The 19995-nt window shown below is 46.9% G+C and overlaps 1 protein-coding gene across 4 annotated transcripts in view; it reads right to left on the reverse strand.

The window, feature by feature from the left end:
- Nucleotides 1-13047: 13047 nt before the first annotated feature.
- Nucleotides 13048-19995, reverse strand: part of LOC144667837 (alpha-2,8-sialyltransferase 8F-like) — a 1155130-nt gene continuing 1148182 nt past the window's right edge. For all 4 annotated transcript variants that reach the window (XR_013573381.1, XR_013573383.1, XR_013573382.1 and 1 more), the window contains one exon: nt 13048-13142. The gene's annotated coding sequence lies outside the window, so the exon portion shown is untranslated. The remainder of the gene's footprint in view (nt 13143-19995) is intronic.

The raw sequence follows: 19995 nt of genomic DNA on the forward strand, positions 1-19995 counted from the left end.
CGAATCACGGCCAGTGGAAGGGCTCCCCAGGGCGCTGCTGGTGAGCAGGTCAGGCAGGAGGGTAGGGCAGGGGGGCACTGTGCCCCTCGTTTTTCTGATGATTGCCGTGTTGCCCTCCTCGAGGAGGTGGCAGCTTAGTGGGAGGTTCTCATACCCCAGGATGGGAGGAGGAGGCTCCCCCACATGACCAAACTTGCCTGGGAGGAGGTGGTGAGGGTGATGAGCTCCCGCGACGTGGTGCGGCGCACCTGGGTCCAGTGTCACAAGTGCTTCAATGACCTGTTGCGCCCAGGAAGGGTGGGGACCATGTTGGCATTGGTTACTTAACCCAGCAGGTAGGCTTTCCCCCTGATGTCCCCTCCCCCTCCCAAGTCTGAGTCTAGTGACTGCATTGAATCATTGACGGCCTGTGTCCTTCGCTGGGTGGGCCAGCAGATATTGCCCATGCCGAGGTCATCCTGAGAGGGTGGTGAAGAGATGGGTTCTGCCCCCGCAGTATGTGGTACACTGAGACCCACATGACTGTTTTGGGGGTAACCTGGAGGAGCTGCACCTGGGCACAGAGCTGGAACTCCAGGACCTGTCAAAGTCAGGGTGATGAGATGCTGGGAGGGGAGCTTCAAGGTGGCGTTGGCACCGATCGATCTGCTGTCCTCTGCGCTCCACGTGCTTGTGCCTCCTTGTTATGGAAGGTTAGACTGTGTAGTGCCTAATGTGATGTAGGCAGCATTTGGCCAAGGGGGTGGGGGGTTGGGGACAGGCCTAGCACCTTTGTGTGAGTGTTCGGCAGCAGCGGGGTGAGGAGACACTGGAGCCCTGCAACGTCCCACTCTGGTTGGGGTGGGCTGTCCGTGAAGAGAATCTAGGTACAAGTTGCACTAATCAATGCTCTTCTGTCCTTTTCAGGAGAAGGATGCACATTATGCCACCGAGCGGGTGAGGACTGGCGGTGGGCTGGCACAGTTAACGATTCTCAGCTGCTTTGAGGAGGAAGCCCTAGATTTGGAGAGGCGCCATGCGCCCAGGTCCACTGGTGTCGGTGAGGCTGGGGTGCCACAGGCAGGTATATTTGCCCAGCAGTGAGGTCACCATTGTTCTCCCAACAGCCATGGCAGTGCTGAATGTTCAGTTTGAAGCTTGCAATATGGCTTGACCATTGCTTCTGGAAGGATGAGTGCATAATGACCCGAGGGGCAGGGATGCACATTGACATTGTCTCCATGTTAACTGATCCAGTGTCCTTGTTCTTCCTTTCAGCATCAGCAGAGCAAGGTCGGGAGGAGGAGCAACAGAGGCGCCTCTCACACCTGAGGGCCCTGAAGTCTCACCAGCGTCACACCATCTCTGCCAGGCAGTCACCAGCACAGATACTAGCACCTCGGTGGGAATTTGAACATCGGCTAGTGTCCTGGGGCACAGCGGTGAGGGCACTTCACAGTCACTGGAGGAGCTGGCAGAGACAGAGAGTGCCCATGGTGCCAACAGTCGGAGGACTGCAGGGGACCAGGCACATGCTCAGTCGGTGCCTGATGATGTGGCTCTGGAGTCGTCAGCGATGCAGCAAACGCAGGAAATGCGACCGGGTGTGCGGGAACATCTGGGGGAGATACATGAGGCTATGCTTGGCTTGGTGTCCGTGGTGGAGGAGTCTATGTGGACCATCACCGAAGCAATGAGCCTCATGTCCGAGCGCCATGCATCCTCCATGGAGAGAGTGGCGACTCTCGTGGGGAGTCTCCTCCAGGAGACCAATCAGGACTTCCTGGGTATGCGCTGGGACCAGCAAGCCCTCACATCGGCATTGACCTCAGCTGGTCAGTACCAGTGTGGGAGATGGTCTGGGCACCAAGTTTCCCAGCTCGGTGCCCATCCATCCACGGTGAGCAGGGAGGTCTGAAGCGACCTCACGTCGGTGCAGCAGCTGCCTGTTGTCTCTGCGGGCTCCTCTCAGGGCGCTCCGGATGAGGGCAGTAGCTCCTCCACCCCTTTCCCAGTGACCGTTGCATCTGGTGAGGCTGCGACGACTGGGGAGATGCCAGCTGTGGAACTGGCAGCTCCCTCCCAGGCGGGGCCAGCACAGGCTCCATGGGCCAAAGGACGACCACCAAGGTCATCGAGGCCAACAGGACAGCAGAGTCAGCAGGCTGGCTCAGATGCCAGTCCCAGCGAAGGGGCAGCACCAAGATATAGCACCCGAAAATGTAAACATAAGGCACCTTAGGTATAGCACAGGTTTATCACTGGTGCTTTTGTGTTGGCCCGAGATGAGGTCTTTATGAGTTGGTGTGATTTTTAATACCTTTTTCATTTTGTTTCATTAAGCTTCTTTGGTTGCAAACATAAATTCAGACATGTCACCATAGCTGAGGGTGCCTCTTTTGTACTGCAGGTGGATGGTTTCCAATAATGTTATGAGTGTTTTGTGGGACATTGAGCTTTATTAACAAGGACCTTAGTTAATGTTCCTAACCAGGCAGATTTTGCACTTAGGTCTCGAATATGGAGCCTACAGCCCAGGCTTGTCCTGGAGGTCCATATGTGGTGTGCTAGCTGAAAGTTCGTTGGATTAAAGCCTCCCGGGTGTCCCTGCCTCCCTGAAGTATGCCCTTGTCAGTGTCTTCCCCCTCATCATTTCCTTGTGCTCATCCTCGGACTCACTGCTGGACTCATCGTGTGCAGCCGCAGCCACTGCGTCGACATCTTCTTCATCCACTGCGTCCACCCTTTTCCAGCGCAAGATTGTGGAGAGCGCAGCATGCAACCACTATCAGTGCAACACGACCTGGGGGGTACTGGAGTGCAACCCCTGAACGGTCCAGGCATCGGAAGCACATCTTGAGAAGACCAATGGCTCTCTCCACCACAGCCCTTGTGGAGGCGTGGCTCCTATTGTAGCGCTGCTCAGCTTCTGTTCTTGGATGGTGGAGAGGCGTCATGAGCCACCTTCTGAGGGGATAGCCCTTGTCACCCAGCAGCCATCCATCCAGCCGGGCTGGAGCACTGAAGAGCCCCGGCACCTGGGAGTGTCTGAGGATGTAGGCGTCATGGGAGCTGCCTGGGTACCTTGCACAGACTTGTAGAATCTGCATCCTGTGATCACACACTATCTGCACGTTCATGGAATGGAAGCCCTTCCTGTAGACAAAGGCACCGGGCTCACCTGCTGGTGCCTTGATGGCCACATGTGTACAGTCTATTGCACCCTGGACACGGGGGAAGACAGCAATGGCCGCAAAGCCTCTGGCTCACTGTGTCTGACTTGCCTGGTCCCAATGGTAGAGGATGAAGGTCAATGCACGCCTGAACAGAGCGTCTGTAACCTGCTTGACACAAGTGTGGACAGCTGATTGGGAGACACCGCAAAGATCACCCACCGAGCCCTGGAAGGAGCTGGAGGTATAGAAGTTGAGGGCAGCTGTGACCTTTAGAGCCACTGGCTTGGGGCATCGACCCACATGGTTCACGGAGATCTCAGGCCCAATCATCTGACGGATATAGTTGACTGTCTCCCTTGAGAGACAGAGCCTCCTTCGGGACTGCACCTCAGACATATTGAGGTAGCTGCTTCGCCGCCTGTATACCCTGGCAGCAGGATAGTGGCATCTCCTGCGGCCCCTTCCACCTTGGACAACCTCTTGGCCCTGCGCCCCTTGTGCCTGACCTCCCAAAGGTGGCTCCCCTGGAGGCTGAATGTGCACTCCTGGCCTCCTCCACTTCCTAGCTCTCCCTTCCTCCTCAGCGGAGGTGCCCCCAGTGGAGAGTTCAACTCCCATTCCCAGGCGAAAGGAAGGCTTCCTGAAACCTGCAGGCCCAAAAACGATTCTTCACTGCAGAGTGAAGGCTGTGAGTCCAGACCAAGCAGCTGGTATGTGTTTTGACGTATTGCAGATCAGACAGGCAAGTATCAGTAACTTTACAACATTAATATTTGACAGAGCACACTCACGACCCCACTGAGCCCTCTTATCCCGCCCGCGGACGAGGTTTATACAAATGTGTCCTACCCGCCTACCCGATGCGCCCGTGTGCCGACCCGAAGATTGCCGGGCGATGAAAAATCGCGGTCGATTGGAGGCTCAAGGGCCTTAAGTGGCCCGTCAATTAATGGCGGGTGCGCATCGGAGAGCATCGCGCGCCCACCCAGCAAAATACCGCGATGGCGCGCGGTGATGTCGGGACGCTCGCTTGACGTCACTGCGTGTCATTTTACGTGCTTGTGTGCGGGGCCCGCCCCAGCACGCCAACGGTAAAATTCTCCCCTTGGTGTTCTGAGAAACTAAAATAGAACCACAGAGACTGTTCACATCCCACAGCAGCCACAAGCCAAGAAAACAACTGCTGCAACCCTTTCTTTTAATATACAGCAAGGCAGCAGGATGGGGATTTAAAGTGTGATGTTACAAGCTTTGATAATGGAAGAAAGGACTCAAATTTAATTAAAAAAAAGAGAATTAAAAAGCAGACAAAACAATTCTGAATCCACAATTGTTTTATATTTCCTTTATCAGCAATTTTTGAGGGAAAAAATAAATCCTTCAGAGAAACATGATTTAAAGCTCACAGGGGAATGATTTTCTGTGGCTGCGGTGTCTTTATGATACGGTGAACATTGCAGGATTTTGTTATTTCTGGATACTGTGAAAGCTCTTGAGAAGAATTGTTCCTGATTTCACTGTGAATTGTGACCAAGGGAGCTGTTTGTTCTCATCAGTTATTTATAGAACACTCAGCTGGATGGATTTTGCTTTCTGTTGAATATACCTGGATGATGACCCAGAGTTGGAGGGCACCTACCAATGGTTGAACAGAACAGAAGATTAAATAAACCGAGGAGCGGTAATCAGGTGACACCAAGCTCGAGCTTCAGCCACCTGTAGACTTGTAGGAGCAAGTAACAATGGAAGAGGTAAGAGGCAGTAATCAGGTGACACAAGCTTGAATTTCTGAAGCCTGTAGATTAGAGAATAAAACAGCACCAAAAGAGGCCATTCAGCCCGTGTTGGCATGACCCTATTGTTGGTAGAGGAGTTGAAGCTTGTGCTAGAAGCTGCCACCCAAAGGATTGCTAAGCAGCTGACTACTAGTTAAATTGCCAGCTGGCATTCAATAGGAAGGCCACACAGCACTTCAGTGGCTAGGACTTGACCCAGTGTCCTTTCCTAACAGAGACCAGGATTGCACTGAAGCAACACACTATATTTTGTGTTCAGACCTTGGAGTGGGACTTGAATCCAAACCCTTCTGCATTACAGGTGAGTGTGCTGCCAACTGAGCCACAGTTAACACACTTGGCCTTAATGTCTCTTAAAGGACAGCGCTTCCTACAACAGTTTAATTTACATAACAACTTGAACTAAAACATCCTACGCTTCTCCAGAGCAGGAAAAATGATGTTAAACTTCAAATGGGGGAAGAATTAGCCTGAACAGGTGGTTAAGAGGTAGCAAGGAGAGAGTTTCAGAGTGTGGGCCCAAGTTGGATGAAAGTTCTGGGAGATGCAAGGAAGCTTGGAACAGCAGAGTGTGTGCAGTGGCTGATGAACCAATAGAGTAATACTCAACTGAACAGGATTATTTGCTCAAGTCCTTCAGTGCAGCTTGATCCCATAAATTTCTGAGTTAGAAGCCCCAAGAAATAGGAGCAGAAGTAGATCATGCGGCTGTAGGAGCTGCAACCATCCAGGCAAGTGGAGATAAAGACAAAATACTGCGAATGCTGGAAATCTGAAACAAAAACAAAAATGCTGGAAAAACTCAGCAGGTCTGACGGCATCTGTGGTGAGAAAGACAGAGTTAACGTTTTGAGTCCGTATGACTCTTCTTCAGGCAAGTGGAGAGTCTATCCCATTTAGCACAGTTGTCGTGCCACACAACACGATGGAGGTTATCCTAAGTGAGAGGATGGGGCTTTGTCTCCACAAGAACTCTGTGGTGGTCACCCCTATGGACCATGGATAGATGCATCTGTGGCCCCTCTTCCTTTAGACCCTTTTTGTTTTGTACCAGTATCTCTCTGTTGCAGGTGGTTGCTATTTAATTTTTCTTTCCTTAAGCTGCTCCCACTTCCTGTTTCTGCTCCAACACGTTGTGACACTTGTTTGTCATGACCCTGCTTCCTCTCCAGGTTCGATTCCTTCCTCACCTGCCCCCTCCCACGTCCCCAACACCCTGCTCTCTCTCACTCGCTCCAAATCCTTGATCAGCCTGTCTCTCACACAAGTATTCCCTACAATGTGAACAACCAATGTCCTTTAAACTGATGCATACAAGTAGCCATCAAGGAACCAAAGTGAATTAACTGGCACCTGATTGATTTGTGCTTGCAACCGAGGAGGGGAATCATCATGTTAGGTAACATTACTTATGCCCCAGTGCGACTGTTAATTTCCTTTTGCATGTGTGTGTGGGTGCTACAATGCTTATTGAATAATAATCATCAACTGCAAATGTAATACTTTTCCCCTTAATTATTTAATACTCAGACTTGCACTTTAAGAGCAATGAATAAGCTTGAAAAGAAATGATCTACGACACCTTATCCAATTACAACAACTTGCATTTATATAGTACCTTTAATATAGTGAAACCTCCGAAAGTGTTTCACAGGATTGTAATCAGACAAAAATTGACACTGAGCCAGAGAAGGAGAGGTTGGTGACCAAAAGTTTGAACAAAAGAGGTACTTCCTAAAGGACAAGAAACCAAGAGACCAAAACTGGAGGATTGCAGAGATCTCAGATTTATGTGCGGACGGAGGCGGTTACACAGATAGGAAGGACTGAGGCCATGGAGGGATTTGAAAACAAGGATGAGAATTCAGTCTTCTGGCTTGTTTTCATACTGTATGTAATGTATTCAATGTATTTCTTCAATGAATGCTTCAATGTATTTCTATTACATCTATTACCCCCATTTAAATACAATATCTTTATTTTCTTAAACTTAATTCAACCAAAAATTAGGAAAGATGCCTCAGGTATGTTCAGTTTATTAAAATGAAAAATGTTAACATGTAAAGCAATGGTGCAGTTTTATCTGATTATTCACAAGAAACTGATGCTAACAAACCCTGTTTTCTGTTGACAATTCACCTCATTTGAGAATGTGTTTACAGTTATTAGCTAACAGTTGTGAGAGCTGAGATGCAGGGACATCAGGGAAAGGCAAACAATGGGATGCTTGACTCTCTAAAAATAAGTTGCTGTAAGGAACTGTCACATCTTCCTTGATGGCTTTTAAGCAGAATGAAAGCTTTAAACAAAGCTCCTTTACACCAACGCTGAGTCAAATATTAAAATGTCATATGCAGAGAGAAAGAAGCATTTTATAGCGTCTTTTGCAACCTCAGGATGTCTCAAAACACTTTCCAGTCAAAGGAGTACTATTGAAAAGTATAATGTAGGCAGTCAATTTGTGCACAGCAAGCTCCACCAGAAGAAATATAATAACCAGTATATCTATTTTTAGATGTTATTTCAGGGATAAATATTGTCCAGGATAAAGGGAAGAAATCCCTTTTTGTTGGTGCTTTGGAGTTGTTTACATCCACCTAAGAGGGCTAATGTTTCATCAGGAAGATAATACAGCACTCCCTCAGTACTGGAATGTCAGCCTGGATGGGGATTTGAATCACCCACATGAGTGCCACTTTTGAGTCATGACTGAGGCAATGCTCAAAGATGATAAACATTTAAGAGACAAGTAGCTAGAAACACATAAAACTAAAAATAAACAGCATCTAAAGAAGAAAAATAATTTCCCATGTGTATGTGTATTCTTTATTAAACCAAATACTTCACACTTGAAACATCACACTCTGCCTTTTTTCTTATAGACGGAGACTAACATAATGACATAACGGTAACAGTTCCAGACAGAAGAACTTCAGTCCGTCTACCTACTTATCCACAGTATTCCCTTGGTAATGAGTGTCAGCCATTCTGGCTACATGACCAGCCCAACTCAGTTGTGACTGTCTCAGTATGGTGTGGATTCTCGGTGTCTGACATTTTGTTTTGCTATCAGATCTTCAGAAGCTTCCAAATGCAGCTCAAGTAAACGTGGTTGAACTTCTTGGCATGGCGCTGGTACACAGTCCAAGTCTCGGATGCTTGGAGCAGAGTGGGCAGGACTATTGCTCTATTGGCTTTTAGTTTGGTGGTCAGACTTACTTCTCTTTGTTCCCAGTCTGAATGTTTGAAGTCTGCTGAAGGACTTGCTTTGGCAATTCTTGCATGAGTCTTGCCATCAATATAGACAACTTGAGAGAGTGCACTGCTGAGATAAGTGAACTTTTATGCACTGCTGACATGCTCTGGTCATGGACTGAAACCTTAGGCTCAAGATATGACTTTCCTGGAGCAGGCTGGGACATTACTTCAGAATGCCTGACATTCGTTTACCAAAGCGAATCTTCTATGGAGAGCTTGAGTCCAGGGTGCGCTCTCAGGGCAGTCAAAGAAAGCGGCACAAGGACACTCTGAAGGCTTTGAATCCTGTGAGTACCTCAGCCAGGCTCAACAGACCTGGGTCAACCACATAAAAAGTGTGGCCCCCTTCGAAAGCAAATGCGTATCAGAGGTGGAGAGAAAATGCAAAGAGAGGAAATCCTAAGCCAATAACTCAACCAAAATTCAATCATTGGTGGTATCCTGTCCTGTTTGCATCAGAACCTTCCAGGCACTGATCGGCCTTGTCCACCCACTGGAACACTACCAAACACCCCAGATGACGAACATGGTCACCGTTGCTTGAAGGATGAACAAGGAAGTATTCCCTTGGTGCATTCAGTAAAAATTTAGAATCCTATAACCTGCTGTGTACCCATTTGGATAGTATATTTAGAATCATAGAATGGTTACCACAAAGAAGGAGGCCATTCGGCCTGTCGAGCCCATGCCTGCTCACTGCAAGAACAATTTAACTCGTTGCACTCCCCAGCCCTTTTCCGTTAGCCATACAGTTTCTCTTACCTTGAAGAGCCTATCCAGTTCCCTTTGAAAGCCACCATGAACATGGATGATATATTTGCCTGTGTGTCAGATAAAATCTGGGGGCAACTCCATGTGACACTTTTGCAATTGGTAGGAAGAATTGTTTAATTTTGCTGAGTATCTTATTTATTGAACATGAGACAGCAGGCATTACTTCAGAATCTGAGAATTATGCTCCAGTTTAATGACAGGTGTGTGAAATTTATTAAACAAAGGAAATCCTGAATCAAACTCATTCCAGAATGGGTGAAGTGAGCAAACAGCTCCACCTTTACAGGCATGGATCAGTTGGTAGCATTCTTGTGTCTGAGTCAGAAGTTTATGGGTTAAGTCCTATTCCAAGATCTTGAGCAGAAAAATCAAAGCTAATACTCCAATATAGTACCGAGGGAGTACTTCAATGTCAAAGGTGCCATTTGTTTGGATATGTTAAAATTAAACCTTATCTGCCCTCTCAGAAGGATGTAAAAGATCATGTGGCACTATTGCAAAGAATACCAGGTGAGTTATCCCTGATGTCTTGGCCAATATTTATCCCTCAATCAACTTCACACGGGAAGCTATTCCTCTGATTATTATCAGCAACAGCATTGCTGTTTTTGGGAGCTCGTTGTGCATAACTTGGCTGATGGCTTTCGTACCTCACTTCAAAAGCACTTCATTGGCAGTAAAGCACTTTGAGACATCCAGTGGTCTTGAAAAGTGCTTTATAAATGCAAATCTTTCCTTTTTGGTCGTTATCACATTGCTGTTTGTGGTTGATGCATTTCCTGCATTATGAGACTCCTAAAAGGGCTTCATTTTGCTCTCTACCTCACCTTCCTCCTCTGGGGGAGATGATGGCGTAATGGTATTGTTACTAGACTAGTAATCCAGCAACCCAGGGTTAATGGCCCAGGGACCTGGGTTCGAATCCCAACACAGCAGATGGTGGAATTTGAATTCAATAAAATTCAGGAATTAAAAGCCTCATGATAACCATGAAACCATTGTTGCATAAAATAATGCTCTTAAGGGAAGGCAATCTGTTGTCCTTACCTGGTTTGGCCTACATGTGACTCGAGACCCATAGCAATGTGGTTGACTCTGAAATGGCCTAGCAAGCCAATCAGTTGTATCAAACCATTATGAAGTCACAAAAAAAGAATGAAACCAGATGGACCAGCTGGCATCGACCTAGGCACTGGAAATGACAACGACAATCTCAGCCATCGACCTCCTGCTTACTAACATCTGGAGACTAGTGCCAAAATTGGCAGAGCTGTATCACAGACTAGTCAAGCAACAGCCTGACATAGTCATCCTCACAGAATCATATCTTACAGATAATGTCCCAGACATGCTGGGTATGTCCTGACCCAGCAGAGGTGGCGGCACAGTGGTATACGGTCGGGATGGAATTGCCCTGGGAGTCCTCAACATTGACGCTGGCCCCCACGAAGTCTCATGGCATCAGACCAAACATGGGCAAGGAAATCTCCTGCTGATTACCACATACTGCCCTCAGCTGGTGAATCAGTGCTCCTCCATGTTGAACACCATTTGGAGGAACCACTGAGGGTGGCAAGGGCTTAGAATGTACTCTGCGTGGGTGACTTCAATGTCCATCACCAATAGTGGCTCAGTTGCACCACTACTGACTGAACTGGCCAAGTCCTAAATTACATTGCTGCTAGACTGGGTTTGTGGTGGGTGGTGAGGGAATAACATACTTGTCCTCACCAACCTGCCTGCCAGCCATGGATGCAGCTGTTCATGACAGTATCAGTAGGAGTGACCATCACATTCCTTGTGGAGATGAAGACCCATCTTCACACTGAGGAATACCCTCCATCATGTTGTGTGGCACTACCACTGTGCTAAATGGGATAGATTTCGAGCAGACCTAGCAACTCAAGACTGGGCATCCATGAGGCGCTGTGGGCCATCAGCAGCAGCTGAACTGTACTCGAACACAATCTGTAACCTCATGGCCCGGCATATCCCCCACTCTACCATTACCCTCAAACCAGGGGATCAACCCTGGTTCAATGAAGAGTGCGGGAGGTCATGCCAGGAGCAGCACCAAGCATACCTAAAAATGAGGTGTCCACCTGGTGAAGCTGCAACACAGAACTACTTGCATGCCAAAGAGCATGAGCAGCAAGCGATAGACATAGCTAAGCGAATCCACAACCAACAGATGAAATCTAAGCTCTGCAGTCCTGCCACATCCATCGTGAATTGTAGTGGACAATGAAACAACTCACTGGAGGAGGAGGCTCCACAAATATCCTCATGCTCAATGATGGATGAGCCCAGCACACCAGTTAAAAAGATAAGGCTAAGCATTTGCTACAATATTCAGCTAGTAGTGCCGAAAGGACAATCTATCTCAGCCTCTTCCAGAGGTTCCTAGCATCACAGATGCCAGTCTTCAGCCAATTTGATTCACTCCACGTGATATCAAGAAATGGCTGAAGGCATTGAATACTGCAGAGGCAATGGGCCCTGACAATTGTACTGAAGACTTGTGCACCAGAACTTGAGGCGCACCAGCCAAGCTGTTCCAGTACAGCTACAACACTGGTTATGTGTTGTATCTGGCTATGTGGAAAATTGCCCAGGTATGTCATCTACACAAAAATCAGGACAAATCCAACACGACCAATTACCACCCCATCAGTCTACTCTCGGTCATCAGTAAAGTAATTGAAGGGGTCATCAACAGTGCTATCAAGTGGCACTTGCTTAGCAATAACCTGCTCACTGACGTCCAGTTTGAGTTCCGCCAGGGCCACTCAGCTCTTGATCTCATCAAAGCCTTGGTTCAAAAATGGACAAAAGAGCTGAACTCCTGGGGTGAGGTGAGAGTGACTGCCTTTGACTTCAAGGCTGTATTTGACTGAGTGTGGCATCGAGGAGCCCTAGCAAATCTGGAGTCAATGGGAATCAGGAGGAAAACTCTCCACTGGCTGGAGTCATACCTAGCACAAAGGAAGGTCTTTGTGTTTGTTGGATGTCAGTCATCTCAGCTCCAGGACGTCACTGCGGGAGTTCCTCAGGGTAGCGTCCTCGGCCCAACCATCTTCAGCTGCTTCATCAATGACCTTCCTTCCATCTGGAATGCACTGCCTGGGAGGGTGGTGGAGGCGGGTTGCCTCACATCCTTAAAAAGTACCTGGATGAGCACTTGGCACATCATAACATTGAAGGCTATGGGCCAAGTGCTGGTAAATGGGATTAGGTAGGTAGGTCAGGTGTTTCTCATGTGTCGGTGCAGACTCGATGGGCCAAAGGGCCTCTTCTGCATTGTGTGATTCTGTGATTCCGTGATAAGGTCAGAAGTGGGGATGTTCGCTGATGATTACACAATATTCAGCACCATTTGCGACTCCTCAGATACTGAAGCAGTCCATGGCCAAATGCAACAAGACCTGGACAATATCCAGGCTTGGGCTGACATATGGAAAGTAACAGCGCCACACAAGTCAGGCAATTACCTTCTCCAACAAGAGAGAATCCAACCATCACCCCTTGATGTTCAATGGCATTACCATTACTGAGTTCCCCACTGTCAACGTCCTTGGGGTTACCATTGACCAGAAACTGAACTGGACTAGCCATATAAATAATGTGGCTACAACAGCAGGTCAGAGGCTAGGAATCCTGTGATGAGTAACTCAACTCCTGACTCCCCATAACCTGTCCACCATCTACAAGGCACAAGTCAGGAGTGTGATGGAATACTCCCCACTTGCCTGATTGAGTGCAGGTCCCACAACACTGAAGAAGCTTGACACCGCGCAGGACAAAGCAGCCCCGCTTGATTGGCACCCCATCCACAAACACTCAGTCCCTCCACCACCGACGCACTGAAGCAGCAGTGTGTACCATTTACAAGATGCACTGCAGGAATTCACCAGGACTCCTTAGACAGCACCTTCCCAACCCACGATCACTACCATATAGAAGGACAAAGGCAGCAGATAGATGGGAACACCACCGCCTGGAAGTTCCCCTCCAAGTCACTCACCATCCTGACTTGGACATATATCGCTGTTCCTTCACTGTGGCTGGGTCAAAATCCTGGAAGTCCCTCCCTAACAGCACTGCAGCTGTACCTACACCACATGGACTGCAACGGTTCAAGAAGGCAGCTCACCATCACCTTCTCAAGGGCAACTAGGGATGGGCAATAAGTGCTGGCCCAGCCAGCGAAGCCCACATCCCGTGAATGAATAAACGAAAAATAACCTCCTTAAAACATACCCCTTTGACCAAGCTTTTGCTTATCTGACTCTTTCTGTGGCTCGGTGTCATACTTTGGTTTTAAAGATCCTGTGAAGCGCTTTAGGATATTTCATTACTTAAAAGTATTTATACTTTTAAATATAAATACTTAGTACCGGCAATCTTGGGACTGAGTCTGTGCCGGATTTCAGATATTGCCAGTTTTCAGAAAAAAAATTGGAATCTTGATTTGATGAATTGGGGCATGAAGTCAAGAGAATAAGCTGCTTTAGAATACAAATTTAAGTGTTTTCCATCCATCTGAATTTCTAGCTTTTCTACAACACCCTCCTGCCAAGGAGATCCACCTGTTCTTCCTATTGATGCTAACAAAGCTGGATCTGACATATTGGTTTCATTTTCAGGTAGACTCTTCTTACTTTTAGCGCAGGCTGATGAATTCTCATTCTCCTGCTTGGTTTTAACTCCTATAGTTTTCTCTTCAATGGCATACTGCCTTTATCCTTACTGAAAATATGCCCTCAAATAGATTAGGGAGCTAAATATTCTACCTCATTGGATTCTGTAAGAGTCTTGTTCTTCCTGGCTGAGTTCTGTCTGTGCCATATTTGCACTGACTTCATTTCAAATCCAAATCATTTTAATGAACTCTCTCAGCGATCTCTGGGAAATGTTCAGCCATCTTCATGGCCAGTAAGGCTGACTTGCAGGCTGTGCTGGATTTAAAGTACAGGCATGCTAGTGAAGCTGCCAGAGAGCTGAACTAAGCTAAGCCAGTTAGAGCATAGGAAACATTAGGTGCACAAAGTGGATAACTACTGGGCACACCACTGTGCAAATGCAGCATCTCCCCGAACAAGCCAGTAAGTTTTTCACTCATTTAATAGCACTTAAAACTCTGGCATGGCCCACTTAAAAGAATATCCAATTTTTGGCACTGCTGGTTTTCGGATAGCCCGATTTGAGGTATTGTAACGTATATAATATATATATGACATAAGCAAGGGTATACAGTACAGAAAGGTAGCCAATATCAAGAGATCAACAGGGTGCCCAAAGCTCCAATTCAAGGATGCTATTAAAAGAGACATGAAATCTGTTAACATCAATCATGACAAGTGGGAAACTGTAGCTGATGATCGATGCAAATGTCAACACTGTGGGCAGGAATTCGCCACTACCAAGGCAAGATGTAGTTTCAAAAGCTAATGAGGCCACAATTGGAGTATTGTGTGCAGTTCTGGTCACCACATTACAGGAAGGACATAATAGCGAGAGAGTGCAGGGGAGGTTTACAAGAATGTTGCCAGGGTTAGAAAAGTGTAGGTATGAGGAGAGATTGGATAGGTTGGGGTTATTTTCGTTAGAACAAAGAAGGCTGAGAGGTGACTTGATTGAGGTGTACAAAATTATGAGGGGAATAGATAGAGTGGACAGGATAAAATTGTTTCCCTTGATGGAGAATTCTAGAACCAGGGGACATAGATTCAAGATAAGAGGCAGAAGGTGTAGGGGGGACATGAGGAAGAACTTTTTTACGCAGAGGGTAGTGGGTGTCTGGAATTCGTTGCCCAAGTTGGTGGTAGAGGCAGAAACTCTAAACTCTTTTAAAAAGTACCTGGATCTGCACCTTAAGTGCTGTAAGCTGCAGGGCTATGGGCCGGGTGCAGGGAGGCGGGATTAGAAAGGGCGCCTGGGTGTCCTCAGGCTGGCATGGACAAGATACGGTTCTATCGTACTAAGCTCCAAAGCAGACATCAACCCTGCAAACAACCCATTAACAGATATCATCCCACACCACCAACAAAGGATAAATTCATGTGTGGTGCTTGTGGCAAGAGTGACCAACTCCTATGTAAAAAAGTAGAGGGACATTTTGATTTGGAGGAAGGGGGTGGGTTTGGTCAGGGACTGGTTTGTAGTGTCCATAAGAGGTGGGTGGAGGGGTGGGGGGGGGTGGGGTTGGTGATCAAAGGGATGGACAGGGCTGGTGGCCACAACTCTCCCTTTGGGGCAGTTGGGTCATCCTGCCTTGTGGCAGACTTTGCCTTGTTCAGCCGTCAAAACAGACGACCTCATCTGACCTCACCAAAATCCTGAGGCTGCATTCCCATCATCTCTCACAGGTGAAGGGACGTCAATCATAAATATAAGTTGTTGTTGTTGCAAAGCCCTTTGGGAATAGGGTTGCCTACCCTCCAGGATGAGCCTGAAGTCTCCAGGAATTGAAGAGCAATCTCCAGGGCACTGCTTTGTGTAACCCTGGAGAAATATCATAGGGAGATTGAAAAAGATTGATTGCTTTTTCCATTTCCTTTCAACATTCCTCTTTACCAGAGATATATTGACAACCGGGAAAAAAAGGTTGGCAGAGTAAGCATTGCCCAATTGGGTAATGAGTCTTTTTGCTTTCCAGTTGGCTTGAGAAGGCAGTGGGTCACAAGGATGGATGTGTTGGCCGACCAATGGCTGAAGCGTGGGGGCAAGTCATATGCTGAAACCTCCAGGAATACATTTAATCACAGTTGGCAACCCTATCTGGGAGGCGAAAGGTTCTGCTGATGTGCGTGGGGAAAAGGGTCATTTTCATTTACTCCTCCCGGGCGCTGGGGGGCGGTGCTGCGCTCAGCGACGGCAGACGCGGCTCGGCGCGGCGGACGCGCACGCCACGCTGATCCCGCCCCCCCCCCCCCCCCCAAACCCCGGGCCGCGGCGTGCGCGTCCACGCTGACGCCCCCGGCCGCCATTTTGTGGGACGCTGGTGTGTGTGTGAGTGAGAGAGAGAGGGAGAGAAAATTTCCGGGTTTGTTGATGAGGAAAAAGTTGGCAGCGGCGGCGGCCTCAGCAATCGAGGAGTTTGGCGAGAAGGCGGACCGGGGATTGACGGGCACCGATCGGAAAGCGAGTTAACCCCCTCATTCCCCCCCCCAACTAAACCACCCACCCAAACCAGAGCATCAATAACAAGCCCGAGCCGGCGCCAGGCTATGTGACCTGGGGGGGGGAAGAGAAAGGTAAGCCAAGCGGGAGAGGGCATGAAACTCAGCCCTTGGACTCGGGGCCTAGTGATGGTGCGAGGAGGTGAACCTAGAGCTGGGGGGGTTGGGGGGGGTGCATTTCAGCATTGACACCCCTGAAAGGAAAAGCCTCTCAAAAGAAAAATCTTAAATCCAGGTGGATGGCGTGGTGGAATTCAGAGGGGGAAGGAATTTTAGTCACCTGGGAATGAGGGCTGCGTGTTAAAAGAGGGCATTGCCCTCAGCAGCAAGGTCCACTCTCGGGCTCTGGCACAGTGTTTTGGGGGGGTGGGAAAGACCCTCCTCACCGAGGGGGGGGGTGGGTGGAATCCAGAATGGGATTAACTGGAGATACAGGTGAATAATACGTGTTTCAGATAACATTTCAGATAACTCAATGCGGCGCCTGTGGAATTCTCTTATCACAGAGCGCTGTGGAGGCCAAGTTATTGAATATATTTAAGAAGGAAATAGATTTCTAGACTCTAAAGGCATCAAGGGATATGGGGAGAGTTGAGATAGAGGATCATCCATGACCATATTGATTGGCGGAGCAGACTCGAAGGGCTGAATGACCCACTCCTATTTTTCTGTGTCTCACTCCTGTAACTGAGGATGAATTGTTTCTACTCCTATTTTTCTGTGTTTCACTCCTGTAACTGAGGATAAATGGTTTCATCTTGCTGAACATCTGTTTCCTGGTCTCTGCTCTTTGCAGTGTGGGCAAAAAGGATATAAGGGCAGTGTGGGAAGAAGGGGAGAGAGAGGTGCGAACCTTAACCTCGAGGCCTTCGATTTAGCAAACTTATACCTGTTGGGTCCTACTCGTTTTAGGGGTGAGACATACTGTTTTCTGACCCACTTTCATGCATCATGCTAGTTTGCAATTGGTTTGACACATGTTGATTGTTTTTACATTTCTGCATTCTAATTTAGCGGGAAATGTTCTGATTAGGATGGAGGATTCCTCAAAAAATCAGGTGTATTTTGCTGAAGGTTTTTTATTAGGCTTGATGGCATTCTTGACTTTGAAAGTGTCAGTATCTGTGCCATTTAGGCCTTGCAATCCCAACACGATCACCAGGTTTTTTTCTCTGGGTGGCAAATGCAACTCAAAATGTGTGTGACATTTGGTCTTTTGACACCTGAGAGTGAGTAGAAAACTGTCTTTGTCACTTTTTTCCTTTGGAAATATTAAAACTATCCTAGATGTAACTTCAGAAGATTGAACTGTTAATTTGACCTTGATTGGGGTCCAATGTGTTAATGGAGTGAAATTTATCTTAAATACTAACAGGGATTAACAGCAAATAGAAAGTAAAATACCTATTTAATAGTTATGTAGTTAGGTGTATTAAACAGTCTGGGGAAAGGTATTGGTATTACAATTGCATGCTAAATTAGGGAAAGGGAAAAGAAGAATTCTGTCAAATATTCTCATATGAAAAGGTTTCACCCAAAATATCCAGAGGTTATTCAACTTGTAAACCGAAAACCCAAATACATCTGAGGATTTGTGTATTATCGCAATTAAACCAGCTGTCTCTTAAAGAGTGATATCATAGGGAGCAGATTACAGTCTGGGATGTACTGCACCATACCTATATCAACAGTCTAGGGCACCAATTGATTAATGGATTACAGTACATAAAAGTAATTAAATGTATCCTGATTAAAAGCTTTAATTGCTACTGGGCTGAATTAATAACCATATGCAAATCCTTTTTATTTTTAGTTATGAGAGGACAGCAAACAGTTGAAGTCTGTTTAAAGTATTGAAAATGAGCAATAGCAGATCTAGTACCAAAGATTAAAATTGAGTGGCTATGCAAATCAAGAGAAATTTATCAAGGTAGCATCTCTTTACTAATATAAAATGCACATGTTCATTTCTATAGGGTTAAAATGCAGTGGTTTGCGTCTAGAGGGTTATGACCAGGTTGCAATTATTGAAAGCTTGGAGTTTTCCCAAGTGTATGCAGAGGTGGTGCTGTAGTTTAACCAGCTACAACAGAGCAGTTTACCAGTACTGATAAGCATCTGACTGCTTACCCAATAAGGATCACTGAATTTGAGATCACTGAGCTGCTGGTTTATCTGGGACTGAAAGGGCCAAATATCAGTCAACAGTGACAGACCTACCCCTCCAAGTTCCATTAATGAGTCAGGCTGGCTGGTCAATTGTCAGCAGTGCCCTGGATTATTGTGGATCTGCCTGGCTCAGGTGTCTGACTAGGATCATTAACTAAAGTTTGCCAGTTGAGGGTGTTGTGTCTCTGCCTGAGTACATTCACAGTTCTTGGTTTTCCAGGAGTGGGACATGAACCCACAACCTTCTGATTCAAAGGCGAGGGTGCTATGAACTGAGCCACAGCTGACACCTCAAGTTTGCCAGTTGAGAGTGACTTGGTTTCAGCCTTCTGTTAAATGTTGTCATCTTGGGGCCAAAGTGATCCTGCTTGTACTGCATCTATCCCTAACTCTCAAATGGATAGAAACTGGACAATCATTGGACAACTGTGAAGCGCAGGTTTCAGCACTTGAAGGCAGACAGTAGATAATGAGAGTAGTTAACAGGCACCATGGTGATTAGCACAATTCCCCATAAAATGTGAATGTATTGTTCTTATCTTCCTGCCTACAGCATGACTGTACATAATACTTCAGCATGGTTCTACCAGTTGCAGGTACAGATCTTCAGAAGTAACTGCTTGTCTCTCTGCAACCCAGTCTCAATAGGCATTGAATCCTGGATAAATGCTCATAATCAGTCTGCAGACAATGCCTACTGACAACTCTCATGTTAAGCCTAAGAGCTTCCTCTTCATCTCCCTGGCATCACATATATTTTGAATGTTTGCCTTAAGTGTGATGGAAAGGCACATGCATGACAGTTTGTGATGTGTCAAACTGCCTTGATCTCTACGTCCAAGCCTAGCGTTGCACAGCAGGATTATCATCAACAACTGCTTCATCCAAGTTGTCATTTGAAGGGCTTGGCTAAATACACATGCCTGATGTGAGTGACTGATTGCATCCCTTGCTTTCTGTCACCATTTTGACCTTTCTGCCACAATCAAAGCTTAACCACAGAGTGCCTCTCAACAAAGAACCTAAGCCTGCTTTCTGAAATATATAGGTCACGATACCAGGCTTGTTAGACTGTACTTGGTCTACTCTTGGCTGGGATGTCAATACGAATATTATAATTGGGTTAGGGATAGGGAATTCAGCTAGGGTTCCTGCTCCTGATATCTCTCATGTTGAAAAGTGCATGTACAGCAGTTGGATAAAAATGGCCCAAACAAATTACCACCTTGGCTCGGATGTGAAAAATGGATAGTAAAGTGGAATTTCCAACAGGCAAGCAACCTCTTTCAGGAGAAGAGAAGAGAAAGTAAGATTATGACCAGAAGTAATAGAGTACAGTAATTATGACTGAACCAGAGGCACTGTGTAAAATAATGACTAGGCCTGGAGGGAATAAACTAATAAAATCTAGGGTGTAGATTCAGAAAGAACAGGAAGTGATTTCAGATATCACATTGAACCCAGTGGGGAGAGGAAAAGGGAGCAGCAGTATGATTGCACAACATTCCTACCAAATCCCAATCTGTTAAATAGAGTAAAGTACAAAATAATACAGATTCACTCCAGTGTGTACACCGTGTCAGGGAGGACTGACTTTTGATGCACATGTTATTTGACGACTGAGACAACCTGGGAAAGTGCTGTTAATTCACTCCCTTGTTT

The sequence above is a fragment of the Cetorhinus maximus genome, chromosome 25 (genome assembly GCF_964194155.1).
Source record: "Cetorhinus maximus chromosome 25, sCetMax3.hap1.1, whole genome shotgun sequence".
Taxonomy (NCBI): domain Eukaryota; kingdom Metazoa; phylum Chordata; class Chondrichthyes; order Lamniformes; family Cetorhinidae; genus Cetorhinus; species Cetorhinus maximus.